The following is an 18546-nucleotide window of genomic DNA, read 5'->3' as shown; positions in this document are numbered from 1 at the left end:
CCGAATGGTTGGTGCATGACTACCATTAAGGAGTGCGTAGTTGCGAATCTCCGTGCATGAACATCAAATAATACAAATAGTTTTTTCTAATAGCGGTCGCCCCTCGGAATGCAATAGCAAGCTCCTCACAAAAACACAATTTGCCGCTCGGAGTAGGCTTCAAACTGTAGGTCCCTCGAATTGGGGAACAATATCAAGACGCACACCACAAATAGGAGAAGGAGCTCGAACAAACACCACACGCCAATTATATATTATATAAAATTTTTATTTAATAATCGGAAATATCAAACAAAACAAGCAGCACAATCATGGGTCATATGGAACTGTTCTGATTTAATGACACCTCCGTCATAGTTTTCTGTTATATAAGTGGTTCAAAACTTGTGGAGCCAAAAAGTAGAAAGGTGGAAAAACACATCTGAAACCACACAAAAGTCGGTCAATTCAATGTCAACCAGTATTCCGACCCTTCTAAAGGCAAAGCATATCACATAAAATATTAGACTTTTAAACCGAACACCAACTTTTAAAATTCTTTGAGAATACTGTAAACTGTATTAGGTAAACTGCGATATGAAATATAACAGTAGTTTTAGTTTTCAATATACATATTTTTTTAATATAAATTTTGTCAAATAAATAATCAATATACAATATACAATATGTTTTCAATGGTTTGCCATTGCCTGCCGAGGGGCGATCGCTATTAAAAAAAGTTTGATTATTAGCTTAGAAAATATTTCGATTCGAATATTTTATACGGTACCCTAACAAATAAGCTGTACTCCACTGTACATCCCGATTTTGTTGTTCAATGTAATGTAGTTGCGTGTGGTTAATCAAATCGTTTGTGTTTGTTGCGAGGAGTTCTTAAATTCTCAATTAATAAAGGGGATTTAACTTAACATAACTAAGGTTTCATTACAGAACTTTGTATTGTACTTTATGTGCTTTTACAGAAACTTTGAACTATTTTCACACAATTTTTGACACCAATAAAAAAATTTGGTCCATTGAAATTTTTGTGGACAAAGAAACAGAAACCATTGCTATAGCACACTCGCATAGATACATTCGTCCTACTCTTTAGCAATTAAACAAGCACTAAAGTTTTTCAAATAATTACTTTGTCATAGCCAGTCTATTAAACAAATTCAAATATTCTAAACCAATTGTTAATCTGAAAAAGGAATTTCCTGTAAGATTCTCGCAGATGACTTACTGGAACTGAATTTTCAAAAATGTTTCGTTATTTAGAATAAAATTGCTTTTGTACTAAATCATCAAATAGAACCAAACATTTTTAAAGTAATTTCCGGTCGCATGAAACCGATTGCTTAGTTGATAAAATATATATAAAATCAATTCATGTATTTGTAAGCCCAACTGTACATACATACATATGTGCATACATACTTTCTGCAAATAATGGAAGAAAGAATATCTGTAAGCTTTAAATAATAATAAAAGCAATGAAAATGTACGCATATATTGGGTGTTTTTAAGAGTTTGAAAAATGAAAATTATAATATAAAACAGAAATATTGATTAAGTGTGCTGTTTGACGAATTTCTGCAAACAAAAACTCAGTCGATATCGCTCGTCATACACCGCCAAGGTAGCTCCTTCCTCATTTCGAAAGAAATATGGACGGATGATGCCGCCAGTGCTCTATGAACTTTGCGAATAGATACTTTTTTTTAAGTAAATTTCCACAATTTGGGGTATTGTTTAGGCGTTAAACGATTTATGATGGCTGGCCACACTTTCCTGAACAGAAATGTCAACACAGTTTGCCATTCTCAGCTTCTAAAAACACCCGATACAATATATTAATTCCATTGTATCCATGTTTAGTATAAAGTGAGTCTTATATATAAATAAAAATAAATGTGTGTGTATGTGAATTTCATAGGTGCCCAAAGTACTCAACAGAAATTTTTGCAATAAGATTATGTGATCCCTGGTCATAATAAAACATTTGAAAAGTGTGCGGTGCCATGCCCACAAGGATCAAAAAATTTCAATTCGTCATATCCCCTCAATTATTTCTTCCAGAATAATAATTTTGTGATATATGTTGATATCTCATATATATATATATATCCGGAACTATTTGGAATAAAAAAAATTTGGGATATACTTAGTCTTGCATATATTCTGTGACACATTTTACAATGCATACGGTGAAAATGAATTCGCAGAAAAAAGTTCTGTTCTGTGGGCAAAAAGTAAGGTGAATTTATTTGTCAAACTTCGCGGGATTAAAATTTCCCTCTAGTTATTTTTTTCATGAGTTGGCAGCACTGTTAGTAACATCTGGGCCAACTTTCATGTGAATTTCATTATCAGTAATATATTTGAGCTTGTGTTTACCAAACGACCAAGAGTGCATTTTTCGATTTTTACAATGTCTGATTTGATTGAGCAAAGAATTGCCATCAAATTTTGTTTGCGGAATGGAATTTCGGCTGCGGAAACTTTTAGCATGTTGCAGAAGGCATTTGATGATTCGACCATGTCGCAGAAAAATGTTTATAAGTGGTACAAAAACTTCAAAGAGGGTCGAAATGATGATGACTTGGAGCGCTCCGGACGACCATCGACGTCAACAGATGGCCAACACGTCAATAAAGTCAAGGAGTTAGTGCTCAAAAATAGTCGGTTGACTGTTAAAGACCTTACTCATATGATCGGAATATCAGAAGGATCTGTGTAAACCATTTTGAAAGACCATTTGGGCCTACGAAAAGTCAAATCTCGTTTGGTACCGAAAACTCTCAATTTCTTGGAAAAAAGTTGTCGCGTTGATGTGTGTGAAACAATGCTTTCAGACTATCAGGACGCGCTCAAATGCATCATTACGGGAGATGAGACTTGAATTATGCGTACGACCCTGAAACAACCGAAGAATCAATCGAATATCGTGCTAAAGGCGAGGCCAGACCGAAAAGAGAACTTCAAAATCGTTCAAAAATAAAGGTCATGATGACAGTTTTTTTCGATTTTCGTGGTGTGGTGCACTATGAATTCCTTCCACCTGGCCAAACTGTTAATAAGGAATATTATTTGAGCGTTATGCGTCGTTTAAGTGAAGCAATTCGTCTAAAAAGACCAGAATTATGGGCCAACAACTCTTGGCTTTTGCATCACGATAATGCACCGTCTCACACTGCACTCGTTCTTCGTGACCATTTCGCTAAAAATTCCACGCATATCGTTCCGCAACCACCGTATTCGCCTGATTTGCCTCCGTGAGGCTATTCCTAAAACTCAAGAGACCACTCCGGGGAACGCGTTTCGAGTCGATTGAGGAGCTGAGTGAGGTGAATCGAAGAAGGTGCTGATGGCTATACCGGAAATGGACTATTTGGCATGTTTCGGGGATTGGAAAAATCGTTGGCATAAGTGTATTTCATCGAGAGGGGATTATTTTGAAGGGGATGTAATTGATTTACAAGAATAAATAACCATTTTACAACCAAATTCACCTTACTTTTTGCCCACAGTATATGTACTTTTGTTCGGATACATTGTCTATGCATTAATTTTACTCAGTTTTGTGGCTGACTATGTAAGTGTGGCAAAAGTGTAAGTGAGATTTACGAATTGCTGAAAAAACTTAGTATTTCGAAAGTGTTTGTTTACCGCTCGATCTGTCGTTTTTCCCAAACATCAGAAGTGACAGACAGAAACAGAAGTGGTCGTCCTCGCATGGTTCGAACCAGTGCAGCCATCCAAGCCGTTCCAAAAAAAAAAACGCATAAGTCCCCTTTGAAAGCAGAAATTCATATACAAGGAAATGCATGTATCGACCAGATTCATGTCAAAACTAAAAAAATCGCTCAATTGATCATCTTGAATGCGCTTGAAGAAAATTCGTCTCGACAGATGCAAACAGCTCCTTCGGTGGCATGCGGTCAACGGCCATAAAAATATTATTTTCGCATATGAGAAAATTTTCACTGTTAAAGAATTTTTTAATACGCAAAACGACAAAATCTATGCCAAGACTTCAATTTGGGATCGACAATAACATCTCATAGGGATTTGGCGGAAGAGGTCAAAGCAAAGGCAACAAAAGCAGTGCGAATTTCCGGGTACTTGAGAGATATAATGTAGGTCAGTAAGAACATGGGTGTTAGGAGTAAAAATATACAAAACATGTGTCCGCCCTATCATGACATATACAGTCGAAGCACGTGCAGATACGACCACCACACATCGTATTTTAACCACTACAGAAATGCAAACGCTCAGAGCGGTTTATGGGGGCATAAGGCTTGATCATATCAGAAACGAAAGGGTCCGTTCATTATGTTATGTTCAAGCCATCTGCAGTGGAAGACGTCGGAAAGAGTAGCAAAAACATGTAAAAAGAATGGGGCCTTGCCGTATAGCCAGAATCGCAATGGAGAATAAACCAATAGCCAATAGACCACCTGGAGGACTACCGAAACGATGGCATGAGTGCTGGACGTCTGAATCGCAAACTGATTGAATTGTGATATTATATGTATTAAATTGTGTACTATAAAATTGTATATTTTAATGGATACATTTCTAACATTAAGGGACAATTCGTTGTAAATAACAAGATATAATCTTAAATAAAGTGGAAGAAGAAAAAGTAAAAAGCTTAGATTATTATTTATAATACATGGGGAAATTGTAACAAATTGCGGAGAATCGTAGAAAATGAAGAAGAGATGATGTTCTGATTCCAAGAATCCCGATCGTCTAAAATGATTCCAAGAACCCCTATCGTCATTTCAAACGCACGAAGTTCCCCGTTCGCCTTACTTTCTCAATGTCAATAAATAAAGCAGAGGAACAGTCGCTAGAAATTTGTGAATTAGATTTCGAAAATCCGTTCTTACACTCACTGTCTCATTTGTATGTGTATTTATTTTTATACCAAAAATTGTATGCACCCATTAACATTGGCATAAGATAATGAAAAATTCTATGTTGGCGCAGTAATACAACCTTGTGAATATTAAAGAATGGAAAAAAATGTGTTTGCTTCATTTTCCTCTGGCTAGTTCTGGACATTCATTCCATTATCCATTTTAGAATGCACTGAATTATAATAAAAAAATACTATTTTCTAGAAAGAATTTTAGAATTTCGTAAACTTATTCATTTTAGATCTGGCACAGTTTAGTTTAAGAAATTGTATTCTTATTTTAAGAATATTTTGCTTATGCATCAAAATATAGCCTTCTTATAGACGAAGGAAGTGAATTTTGTACTCCTTATAAGAAAATTCGGGATTTTCATTATTTTGAGAGAGACATTTTTGATTTGGTCCTAATTTATGTTTCGAGATATTTTTCAGAGTGGATATAGTTCCAATTTAAGCATAGTCTCGCTCTGCGTGCTGCTTGTGACGTCAAAAAACCGGCATATTTTAACAACATGTGGAGATATGGCTGGACAAATCTTTCCTGTGCACCGCAATTCTCTTCTATGTTCGCCACTCACTTGTTAAGAGCAAAATGTCTAACCTAAAATAACTGTCCGTTAACAATTGTGGCAGTTGCTTGAATTTACATTCTTGTCTTTACTGGAATGCAATTTTTGCTCATCATGCCCTTTTCATTTTTGGCTTTAGAATTTTTTCGAGCGGAATTCTGCAAATGCTTGTGATCTATAGACACAAATACCTAAACGTGCACAGAATGTCATATTGGAAGTCATTGCGGTTGCATTTATCCGTTTCCATTTGGCTTGGTTTGCTGGCCACACTGACTTAAACACATACAAATAAGCGAACTGAGTTTTTGCTCTCTTGGCCCAATTCGGTTGTGGCCTGCTTAGGGTTATTTGCTTTGTGGTTCAGCTGCACTCTGTCCATTGCTGTATAGACGACTGCACTTGTGTGTATAAAAGTAGCGCTTGTGATTGAGCAATGTGATATATTTACTTACATATACATAATAATTTTTTATTTCTATTGTTTCAGTTCCAGATTCTATTCAAATGCTGAAATATTTAAATTGAAACAAAAAAAAGCAAAATAAAAAATAAACATTTACTGTTTGGAGTTATGTAGCTGGAATAAAACTACCACCACTACTTTGTATCATGACAAATATTAACATTAATAAAACGCATTGAAATTATTAAAATTCAATGTAAAAATGGTGAACATTTGACAGAGACCGTTCGTAAAACTCGAACATTTTTGCACCTTGATGCACCTTGTCGGACCGCAATACAGAAATTGGTGAAAAACTTCGAGCTGTTGGGACAAGTTAGTGATGTGAAGAATAAAACCCGTACACGTCGCTCAAGAACAGTCGAAAATATTGCTGTTGTAGCCGAAAGTGTTGAAGAAACCCCAGATTTGTCCAGTCCTTGTCGTTCTTTGGAATTAGGCATTCCACAAACGTCATTACACCGTATTTTGCATAAAGATTTGGGTCTTAAGGCTTATAAAGTCCAGTTAACACAAGAACAACGTCGTGTCTTTGCTGATTGAATCGTTGAAATGCATGAAAATTATCCGGAATTCCATCGAAAAATCATCTTGAGTGATGAGGCCCATTTCCACCTCGGTGGCTGTCGGAAAGCCTCTCTATCCTCAAAGTGTGAATGTTTGATGCTGGTGGTTTTGGTGATTTTTTATGGCCGGAATTGGATGGTATTGATCTGGACAGCGTCGATTTTCAACAAGATGGCGCTACGTGCCACAAAAGCAACGAAAACATTGATATTTCACGGGTATAACACCTCTTATTGGAAAACTCTTTATATATGTTCCATCAAATGTATCGTCTCTACCATTAGCTATAAAGGCTTCACATCTACGAGTCATACTCCGGGTTAATTTTGAGCAAGTTGTGAGGGTAATCTGCACCAAATCGGCTGAATTTGTTTTGATAACTGATTGAGTATTCATTTATGTTTTCCTTTCAGTTTATGCTTAAGTATTGCCTAAACATTTTCAATAGAGTTGGTATAAGGCGACCCAACATTTTAATCAGATTTTGCTGTTTTCACCCTAAACTCCTTTTCTACAAACCAAAATTGGGTAGTTTTTTCGAGTATTTTCGCACCTGATGGTAATAATCTTTTGATCATGCTTGGGGCCTCGTCTGGTGAAGTCGTCAACGCTTTTAACTTCGGTATACCATTGCACTCACTATGAACGCCTTGGACTTCTTCGAATGTTTTGCTGCAGATGAACATAACATTTTTGGGCCTTTAGGGCGTGTACATATATAGGAACATCTCTTCAAATCGTTTAAACCGGACACGCTTCTATTAGATATACTCTACTTATTTAAATTAATAATTATAATATTTAAAGCCTTTTTTATTTCGAACTGATTTATGTACATTCCAAATTAATTGACACATTCTTGTGTTGAACAAAAAACGCTTTCTGCCGACGGTGCTGGCAATAACGAACTCCGAACATGCAATACGTATTTCCAAGTAGTTGTCACAATGCCGAATATTTACACCGTTAAAACTTTTGAATACCAGCTTCAGTTTTTAGCCATACTCAGAAAGCTGGTGCTTGGCTTTTTTAAGTTTTCTTGTGATGTATTCGACCTCGTCCTCGTCGAAAATAATCAACTATTCTTCCTATTATAGGCCGGTGTGAAATGCTAGCTCGTTGCTTTTTAAATTACCAACTAATCCGTCGCTTAGGCGAAGCCACACGGTCTCATTCATTTGCACGTTAGCAGCGAAACTTGTGGAGTTGCAGGCTGGGAGAAATTTCATATTGCTTAGTATTACCTTGTAAATAAAGGGTATTTTAAAAGACACGCCTAGATGTTGTTTCAAAATGAAAAAAATGAAAAAATTTATATTCTTTCAAGTTCTACTATTTTTGTTCAAAATACGGCCCCTAACAATTCTACGTGAAAAATAGCATAATTTAAATGTCCACCATTAACGTACAGGTAAAATTCTCCAAACTGCCGATTCATAAATGTCGAATTGTTTAGAGCGTCGATGTTGAGGGTTGATCAGCAACACTTTGCGTATTGATATCGTGTAAGAATTATTCACTGCTGACATCGAAGCGTCACTTTTTATAGACTCTTTAGCTCAGCAAAGTATACTTGAAACGAATGAAGCACAGAATTTTAAAAATCCCACTTTTCGCGCGTTTCACTCTTAAATATTCTCCGTGATTTCCTTATTTAAGCGACATTACAGCATGTATTCAATGCAATATTGTTTCTGGACATACCACACAATACCTTGGGCAATTTGTTGTTCATAAGCGCGCCCTTTAAAAGCGAAATGATTTTTTCTAAAAATTTTACTTTTTCTCCACTTTTACTTAAAATTTTTAGAGCTAGCAATACAGGATCTTGCTAAGGAAGCCGATTTGCCAAGAGGGAAGCAAAGAGCGAAACCTTTTATAATTCAATCTTGCTGCTGACCTTGGAGATTGATAAAAATGTTCATCTATACTTGTGTTTTTGCATACAAAAATGTTCTATTCGTATAAACTATTTATATTGATATTTGACTGAAAGTCTTGGTCAAATTACTCTACCTGCTGGTATACAATTTTATATGTTCAACCTCGACTAATTGAATTTGAATTTAACGTGAAGTTTCTTTTTTTACTGAAATTCAAATTTTAAACAAGTCCTAATAATAGTTTTGTATCTGTAGTATAGTGTCGGCCACTGACACTTCGACCTACTTAAACAAGTCATATCGCACCCCAAAAACTCATACTACTCTTACTCATGCGAAAAATACTATTCTCGATAATAAGCAGCGTCGCCATTAAAAAGCAAATGTACCTGAAACCAAACCAAATGAATGCAATCTTAAATCTACAAAGCTATCAGCTAAAAACTACCAGAAGTCGACTTGGATGATGATGAGATGCAAGTGCACAAATTTGTGAAAAACTTTTATGCGGGCACAAAAGTCGCAACGAAAAATGGTTCATGTGACAGTTTGCCAACGACATTTTCATGTTCTCATATACCATAATACAAAATCAGAGTCAGTGGCAAAGGCAGGCAAGTAACTATCATTGCCAGTTGCATGCAGTGCACCGGTGAGTGGTGCAACAATTGGACAAGTGAACGTATTATTATGACGTCTCGAGTGCATAAAGCATGTCAACTCAAAGATTAGCAGACCGTAAGTAATTATGTAAGAAAGTTTTTCACACCGTTGGGATATGGATTTACTCAAGCGTAGAAGCTGATTTTGGAAAGTATAAAGTGAAAAGTATGACCGCGTCGACAACTTGTCCGACTGCCACAACCACAAAGAATGAGTGAGTGCAGCGACTGTGAAAGTCTGCTAATGAAATGCTGCGAACGTAGTGGTTGACAGAAAAATCGAGCGTCAAGATGGCCGAAATATAGTCGGAAGGGTAGTAACTGAGAAAGAAGGAGATGGCTGGTGGGTAAGATATCAACAAAGTTGAAGGAAGCAACGACAAAGTTTGGCGTAATTTTATTTTAATTTAAGCCATACATTCATTTATACATCAATATATTTACAATACAATATGAATATATGTATGTATGTGGCGTTGATATTGAGAAAACGTGAAAATAAAAACTCTTACTCAAATTAAATTTATAACTTCAATTCAATATCACTCTGGTGAGTTGAAATGAGAGAAGCAATATTGAAGAGAAAAAATAGAATCGTTGTGTAGATAACATTTTATTTGGGATAACGGAAATCTTAATATTTCTTTTTGAAATAAGCCTGATATTACTCCGAATGGAAATCAAGTTCGCTCCAGAATGGGGCACCCAATTGGCCGGTATCAGGAATGATAGCAAACAAGATTGCGCCTTTCGAAATCGCTGTCACATCATCGTAGTGAATATTCAAACAAAAGGAAGAGAAATGACTTGTTTGCGAATATGAATAGTAAGAAAAACTAATAGAAACTGCCAAATATAAGAAATCATACACACACATGCGTTTTCTTTCACGGTGTCATTCGCAAAAAATGCAAACAACTGCATTTGCTTCGTGCTTTCATAGTTTAACCCGAGGCACTTAATTTTTATTAGGTTGTTTAATTAAGAAATTCCAAATAATAAAATCACAATATTACGATGCCATTAACTGTATATTTACAAGCTTCTTGCTTTCTCTACGTTTTATTTGATTTGTTTAGTTGAATTGATGACGTCAACCGGCTGTCAAAATCACGAAAAGTAAAGTAGCGGTTTTCGGAAGGCGCCGCCGTTAGTTTCTGTACACCAAGGATCAGTTTTAACACCGCAATCAAGTATTATCTGCAACACAATTTGGGGCGTATGCAGCTAACGGTTTTGCCATTCAAAGCTGCTGAAATGCCTGGCGAAATTTTTAATAAAATTTGCGCAAATCGAGACATTAGTGTTCTTTTACTGTTTCTGTAAAAATGTATGTGAATTTTCAACTAAATATTTGGAAAAATCTGCGGTTTAAGAACATAAACATAATCCCTAAAAGTATACTACACGCATATCTTCTGAGTGAATTTGAATGTGTGTCCTATCGGTTTACTGACGATAGTTTAACGTGACAACGTCATAAGAAAATATTGATGGAATGGTTGCAATTTTCAAAACAAAATTTTAATTTTATTTGTTTGATAGATATTTTGTATGGATATAGAGGAGGAGGTAAATGTAATTGCAATGGAATAGGTCAAGTTACATTTGCACAAACGTCAAAAATGACGAAACATTTACCAAATTCATGAAAGATATCTTCAATTTCGATTGTGCATCAGACGGTAATAAGTCAACAACACTAAGAGGCACCATCATCGATTTGCCTTTTTCAAGACACTTTACACTCGAAACACTCCCTTTCATTTCCTACTTTTTCTATCATCGTCCTATTCTCAACAGAGAAATGGTTCATTACCATGCACACAGGAAGAAGGCATATGCAAATACAAATACGTGAATTTATATACATATGCGCATATACATACGTATATATGCTCACTCAAGTAGGGCAGAGTCAGATGTCGAACGTTGCCGAACGCAAGGGCCGATTGTGCTCTTTGTCGTTCGTTCCGCGCTCTCGCTTGCAGTTCAAGCACATTAGCTTACATTTGCTTGCGTACGGAATAGATTCGTATATTTGATATGTCCATATGACTTGTATGCATCTTTTTCTTTTTGAAAATTGCACGAAATTGTATATGTATATGCATGTTTATATACATATATTAGTATACAACATATCTTGTAAGGTATATGGTAAATAACACCATACATTTTTTCCTTCATATATAATAAAAAAATTAATAATAATAACATTAAAACAACAGGTATTATTAACAAATTTGGTTTTATTTTAAATTCTTCAAGTAAATCAAATTAATAAGAAATTCAATAAGAAGGCATATGCAAATACAAATACGTGAATTTATATATGTACATATGCGCATATACATACATACATATATACGCTCACTTAAGTAGGAGAGAGTAAAATGTCGAACGTTGCCGTTCGTTTGCTTTGTCATTCGTTCCGCGCTTTCGCTTGCAGTTCATTCAAGGTAACGCCAATGAGCAAGGTAACGACAAATGAGCAAGGTAACGACAAATGAGCAAGGTAACGATAAATGAGCAAGGTAACGACACATTTTTTCGTGCGTGCAGCCGGCTAAATCGAATTATAAGACGTTATCACCTCAAAATCATTTATACATATGTATATGTATTTCAGATAAAATGTGTATTTTCCAGGTGCGTGAGTTAAATCTACAAATTGTGTAAAGTACTGGAGTATAATTTGTTAATAACCGAAACACAGATACGTTCCGAATGCATTCCGTAAAAATAACAATTTTTCTAAACCAAAAAATTTTGCCACTCGGCTACCGAAACTACGCAAAATACAGGGGCATCCCATAGTTCACATCACCAACATCAAGTAGCGCAAAAAGAGTAAGTACATACTTGTCACCAAAATAGAGAAGAAGGCTATTAGGATTTTACTCTCCCAGTATGAATACTAAGCAAGAATGATAGAAACAAGATTGCGCCCATCAGAGACTGTGAGACATTACATTAGCTGAGTTCTAAAGTGTTGCCTACCATTTGCTTCTCGCAATAAATTTAGTGCTTGTTTCCAAAATGCGAAAATTTTTAAGTTTGGTGTTTGTTTCTTTTTTTTAAAGCTACCGCAACTGAAAGTAAAAAAAAACTATAATACTAAACAAAAGAAGCTTAAAAAAGGTCACTCTAAGAAGATTTTAGCTCTAATGAAAATTTGTTGATTCTATTTTTTAGATAGATTTTTCAGAAATTAATATACAGTTATGGAAATCCTTGACCGTCATAGCCGAATGGGATGGCGACTACTATTCAGCAGTGAACTCCAAAATGAAGAAAACGTTTTTTTTAATAGCGATCGCCCCTCGGCAGGCAATGACAAGCCTCAGAGTGTATTTCTGCCATGAAAAATCTCTTAATAAAAAACCATCTGCAGTTCGAAGTCGGCTTAAGAAGTTTGAAATTTGACTACGTTCAGGCGTTCCGGGTGCTACTAATCGAAGATGCAATTTTGTCGTTGTTGAACGAAACTGTTTATAGTCGATAATGTAATTTTGGTCTTAACTCAATTTGATTGTGTTTTATTGAAAAACTGCCGGCAACTGAATTGCCGTTTTTCATATGATCGTGCAAAAGGTCCACAAAAATAAAACTCGCTCGGTTTTCATTTCATTTCGCATACATTATTCATATATTTATTTTCTTCATCTTACAGCTTACATTATTATTACACTTTCTTTCTTAGTTATAATTTTTCTATAATAATATTACGCTACCATTTTAATAATACACGCCTAAATGTATGCTATAAATACGCTATAAATAATAAATACAGTTATGGATGTTTTATTTTTACAAATGTTGCTACTTTTTTATATCGTATGGATCAATTTATAAAATCATGAAATAATTGTTTTCTACAATTTTATATTAAAAATTAAAGATTTACGCGAACATAACATTTAAATATATATATACACATATGTATACTTCTAAGTGGCGTTCTAGACTAACTTATTGTTATGCTATTTTTATTTCGTCAAATAGTTGCGTGACACATACATATGCACTTTGCCACTAAACTGTTTGCTGGCTCACGAATGTACATACACATATACATACAAACGCTTAACGCCTAGTCACACATCGAAATATGCACGAACTGTTTGGATGTAGTAGTTTGGATTTTTATGTGTGTAGTTGAGTATGTTTGCACAAGCACACATATGTACATACATGCTTGTATGTACAAACGCATATCTGTGCACATAATTACAGGATTTATTTACAGAGAATTAGTGAGAACATAACATGGATATATTTCGTTTTTTTTAGTTCATACTTTACAAGGTTTTTTACATAAATTTATATATTTCGCTATATTTTCTAAACTTTTTTTGTCTTAATTTTAATAATAATTTTTCACTTACTAATCTGAGCTAATTTTTAATGCTTTTAAAGCATTTTATAATTTTTTTTATTATCTGCTTTCAATTATAGTTTTCATAACATAAAATAGGTTTAGTGTGTTTTGTGTGTTTGTTTTTTTCCTTTTTAGGCCAATATATTCCACTTAGTGGTTGCACTTTGAACCACAAAGCAAGCAGTATATACATATGTAAGCCTCAATACAAACGGCACACATTTGATCGGCATATTTACATTCACCCCCCACCGAGAGGTTGGCGTGTTGCAAGCGTATGATAATTGCAATAAATGCATAATTTCATGAATGTTTGCTATGTATGCCAGCGTTAATTGGTAATTGCTAATATCATAATTTACATACAATTACAACAACACTTAGAAAATTCATTTTTCATTATCTAATCGTTCCCTAATGAAAATAATACTTTTGGTATAAAAATGTGTAGCTACTTCCTTTTGACTCAACGCTTGAATGACACATTTCTAAACGTAAATTTTTTTTATTTATTTATTTTTTTTATTTTTTATTTTTTTTATTTTTTTGCTTATTCTCACTTATTTTTATTTAAATTTATATTATATTTATAAATTTTTACTTCAGCTAGAATAGTTGACATTTGGATAGTAACGCCAATAACAGCAGTGAACGTTTGCAATTTTGCGCTTTAAGATTTTTTCGGCATTCTCAAAATATCATAGAAGAAATTAAAAGCCACTAGATATGTAAGTGTTGTGTCTGTTGATATATATGTATGTGTGTTTGTATTTGGTTGTAATTTTTGTAACTACAGATGAGATTCCTGAAATTTATTCCTAGACTTGGGATAAGAGTAAGAAGGTTCCTGTTGACAAAAATAAGGTTAACAAGTAAATTATAAAATTTCTCGAAATTAAAAGGCGCGTATCACAGTTTCTGAAATAAAAATGTTAAGTTCTCTGCATGCAAGTAACAGTGAAATTTTCGCAATATTTTTCCAGCATTATTCGGATAATTTTTCTGAATGAAAGTGAAAAGGCGTGTAGATGCAGGTGGAGAAGTTTACTTAGCCGACTATAATTTTTCAAGGAAAGATCTTTAGCACACAACATCGACTTGAAACTAGAAAAGGAGTTATGTTAAAATAAAACGCAAAAATAAAAAAAAATCACAAAAAAACAAAAAGAACATACATCGAAGCCTCCGAATGAATGACAATTTTTCTTGATTAGAGTTTAACTATATTAGATTAAATAATTAACATATACTTATTTTTATACAAATTTTATATATTTATATATTTTTGCATAATTTTTTCTGAAATGCGGATTTATTAAAATTATTAGTTTTTAATCTTTTAAGTACATTATTTATATGGAAGGCTTGATATTCCATCTAACAAAAAATAATACAATTTATACTATATAGGTTATTTACACTTGAACACCAAATTGATTAGTGAGTATTATAACAAGTGCAAAGCTCAACATTTCCTACTAAGAAATAAAAGAATATCATAATGTAAAGTTGAAAAGGGCCTTTAGTGCCACCATTTTCGATAGCTAATACAAATAAAACTGAACTTGCAGATATATCCTGGAAACTATTCCCATTCGAGCACAATTCACAGCGTCACGTCCCTATATAAGCGGCGGTCAAAAATAGTAAACATGCTTCTATTCGAATGGATTTTTTGCTTATGGTCTACTTTCATTTAGGAAAAAAGAAATTTGAAATTAGGTCGGGATTGTCCTACTGCCCTGCCTCTAACCCTTGTGTGTTAGTTTTAATTGAATTTGACTTTCATGATTATTTTTCCAATAAAAACATAAATTTGAAATATAGTCAACACCACCAATACAAAATGTGACTCTTAAGTGTGACCAAGAGTGTTAAGTGTTACCCCTACAATCTCCATGAAATTATCTTCAAATCGAGTTCGCGAACTTTTTCCCAATATTCAGCGCTTAGAGTCTTATTAAATTGAGTTTCTATTACATTCCCTAGAGCACTTAACTTTCCCAGTATTTAACGTATTTGTGCACTCTGCACTACAGGGGCAATTGAAGCTACTCCTACGGCAGCACTTGAAAGAATACAGCTAGATCTGCCGCAAGACTTAGCGCAACCTGTAAAATATTCTTCATAGCTCAATAGGTATGAATTATCGGACCAATACGGATTATATGACTGTGAAATGCAATTGGGTGAAGAGATTCCGAACAACACTAGAGAAGAAGTGTGGAAAAGAGTATGAAACCTAGCCCCAATACACTTAATATATTTACTGATGGCTCAAAAACGATGAACGGACTAGGTGCAGGGATTTATTGCGCAGAGCTAGACATCAGGCTGCTACCTGACCACTGCAATGTTTTTCAAGCAGAAGTCTTTGCGGTAGGTAAGGCTTCAGAAATAGCACTAGCAATGACATCGAGCGATTCCAACATAAATATATGCGTTGATAGTCAAGCGGCAATAAACTCATATGAAATTTCATCTAAAAACGTTCTTAGGATCAGGCAAGCCATAGAGAGACTAGCCTCAGACAGACGGTTACACATCTTTTGGGTGCCCGGACATAAGGGCACTGCAGGAAACAATGTTGTAGATGAGATTGCCAAAAGCGCTGTTCACATACAATTCGAACAAGAAAGCGACATACTGAAACCTTTAAATACGGACCTTTCGCTGCGGACATGAAAACGCGGATAGACAGGAGGTGGAATAATCTTGCCACTTGCAAAACCACGAAAATCATGTATACACAAAATACAGATAAGCGTCCGAGCCAAGTGAGACTAAATAATAATTTAAATATTAAATATTTAGTAAAATAATTTAAAAAAAACTGCAGGAGTGTTGGCATGTATTGGTTTAGGGAATAAATTCATGGCATTTTTATATTTTATTTTGTTTTACAACGATTTGTTTGCTCTTTGGCAAAGAGTAAGTATTCATTCAATAGAACTCTTTCTACGCTACAAAACTATGTTAATTTTGTATTGGAGTTATTTATCTTTTGAATAATTCTTAGTCTCAGAAATGAAATAGCCAGGAGGCAAAAATCAACATTTTCTACACCTCCTCTTCTTTGCTTTTCATCGAGACCAAACAGCTGCCGAAGCAGCCCGGGACATTTGCGACGTGTATGGAGAAGCTGTCACAGGCGAGTCTCCAGCACGGAAATGGTTTGCAAAGTTCACAAACGGCGACTTTGACGACGATCACACGTCCCGCAGCTCCCGTTTGAAGGAGAACGGCCGCCAAACCAGTCTTGAATTGGAGGAAAAAATTGAATTGCGATCATAAAAGGATTCTTAATCACCTTTATTTAATTGGATTTGCCAAAAAATTAGGAGCCTAGGAGCCTCAAGAGCTCAACGGAAAAAACAAAAACAGTCGCCCTCAAATTGCTTCTCAGCATCTCGTAAAATTGATAAACATTGGTCTGGAAAAGGTAAAGACTGTTTACTTTCAATTATAATAAACGTGTTGATAATTTTTCCCAAATTGAATATATGTATATTAGTATTTTATGAGAACCTTTTCCATGCTCGAAAAAACTCGGAGATTAGTCAATGCTTCTCGACGGACAAAAGAGGTGAAACAGGTTTTTTATCAATAATGCACGCAATCTGCCTATCAAGCATAAGCACGCGCTTGTCATTGATGAGTTCCATATAAAAATCAGTTGAAGTATAAATATTGCAGCATTGAGAATCAACCAGATCATACCTAAAAAACCATTTACAAATTTTCGCATTGTCATCTTTCTGTTCAGTAAAGGCAGTGCAAATTTGGCAAGCTGAACTAATGTATTCATGACTCAGAGTCGAAGAGCTAGAGTAAATTGTTTAGATTAGATAGATAAATTAAAGTGTTCGCAAATAAGACTTTCAAAACTGAACTCGGTGTTCTAATAATAATCCAGTGATTCTTACTCTTCCACTGGAAACTAAATTGATGCCAGCTATTAAGTAATTCCACTTATGACTGAAAACAAGTAACTTTCAGATACTGCTTCTCTCATTTATTATAAGGTCCCCAGGAGCTTTGGTGTACTGCTGGATTCTCATCGAGGATTTGGCAGTTGTAGGCAAAAAATTTCATTTTTCGTACATGGGTTAAAGGGCATGCAAAAAATACAAAAGACATTTTTACAGCGAAATTGTAGTTCAAAAAAAGATACTTTCAATTTATTAGTTAACTGGAAGTAAAAAGTAGAGAAAAAGGGTTTCTTTCGCATGACCAAAAAACAAACAAAATTCTTTAACGTGGAATATATGAGAAGCTGTGTTGGTCAATTCTCCTTAGATAAACACCGCTTTTACGTAAGATTAGAGGCGCGCCTTGATTTTTATGATTCTTCAGGGAAAACACGCTTTAGGGGATTTCTCATCAGATTTTCTGAAAATTTTTAAGAATAAGTTTTGTATTTAATATTTAAAAATCTTACAAAGAACTAAACCGCTGTTATTCTGAGTTTTTTACAGAGCTGCATTCTGGAAAACTGATTGTAGTGGCATCTGCGGTACTTCGTTGCGGCAATAAAAATTATAGGCAGAATTTTTATTCTTGCAAAACAAAATGGCTTAGCTTTTCTGGAAGTTTCTCATTAAATTGTGTTTATATTAAAATCTAAAGGTTAATCTCTGTTGCTAATAACTACTAGTAAGAACAGAGTAAGGCCCCTCTCAACCATACTTTTTAATTCGTTCATCATCCCGCTTATGGTATGGTGCAGAGACAACTCATGAGAAGAATACTGCAGAAGACTTATGGACCTTTTAGCCTGTATCGCAGAATCTACAGTGTGAGCTTAACAACGATAGTGCGGCGGTTAAAAAGCAAGGACTCCGCTGGCTAGGAGGTATTCAATGCTGCTGGCAGTGTTAGAGTCAGAGAAAGTTATTCTCTGCTTTGGAAGCATCAACGGGGAAAAAAACTACAAAGGTGTTTCTAATTTGCATTACTAGTTTACATGATTTAGGCGAAGTGGCTGGCTATGATTTTCAATAAAAATTTAAAAAATACGAGTATGATATGTTAACTCTTTTTAAAATTAGCTTTAAATGTATGAGTGTGTGTAGTATGTAATAAATGCGTGTGTATATGTTT

Source organism: Anastrepha obliqua, chromosome 1 (assembly GCF_027943255.1).
Source record: "Anastrepha obliqua isolate idAnaObli1 chromosome 1, idAnaObli1_1.0, whole genome shotgun sequence".
Taxonomy (NCBI): Eukaryota; Metazoa; Arthropoda; class Insecta; order Diptera; family Tephritidae; genus Anastrepha; species Anastrepha obliqua.
Note: the sequence above shows the minus strand (reverse complement) of the source record.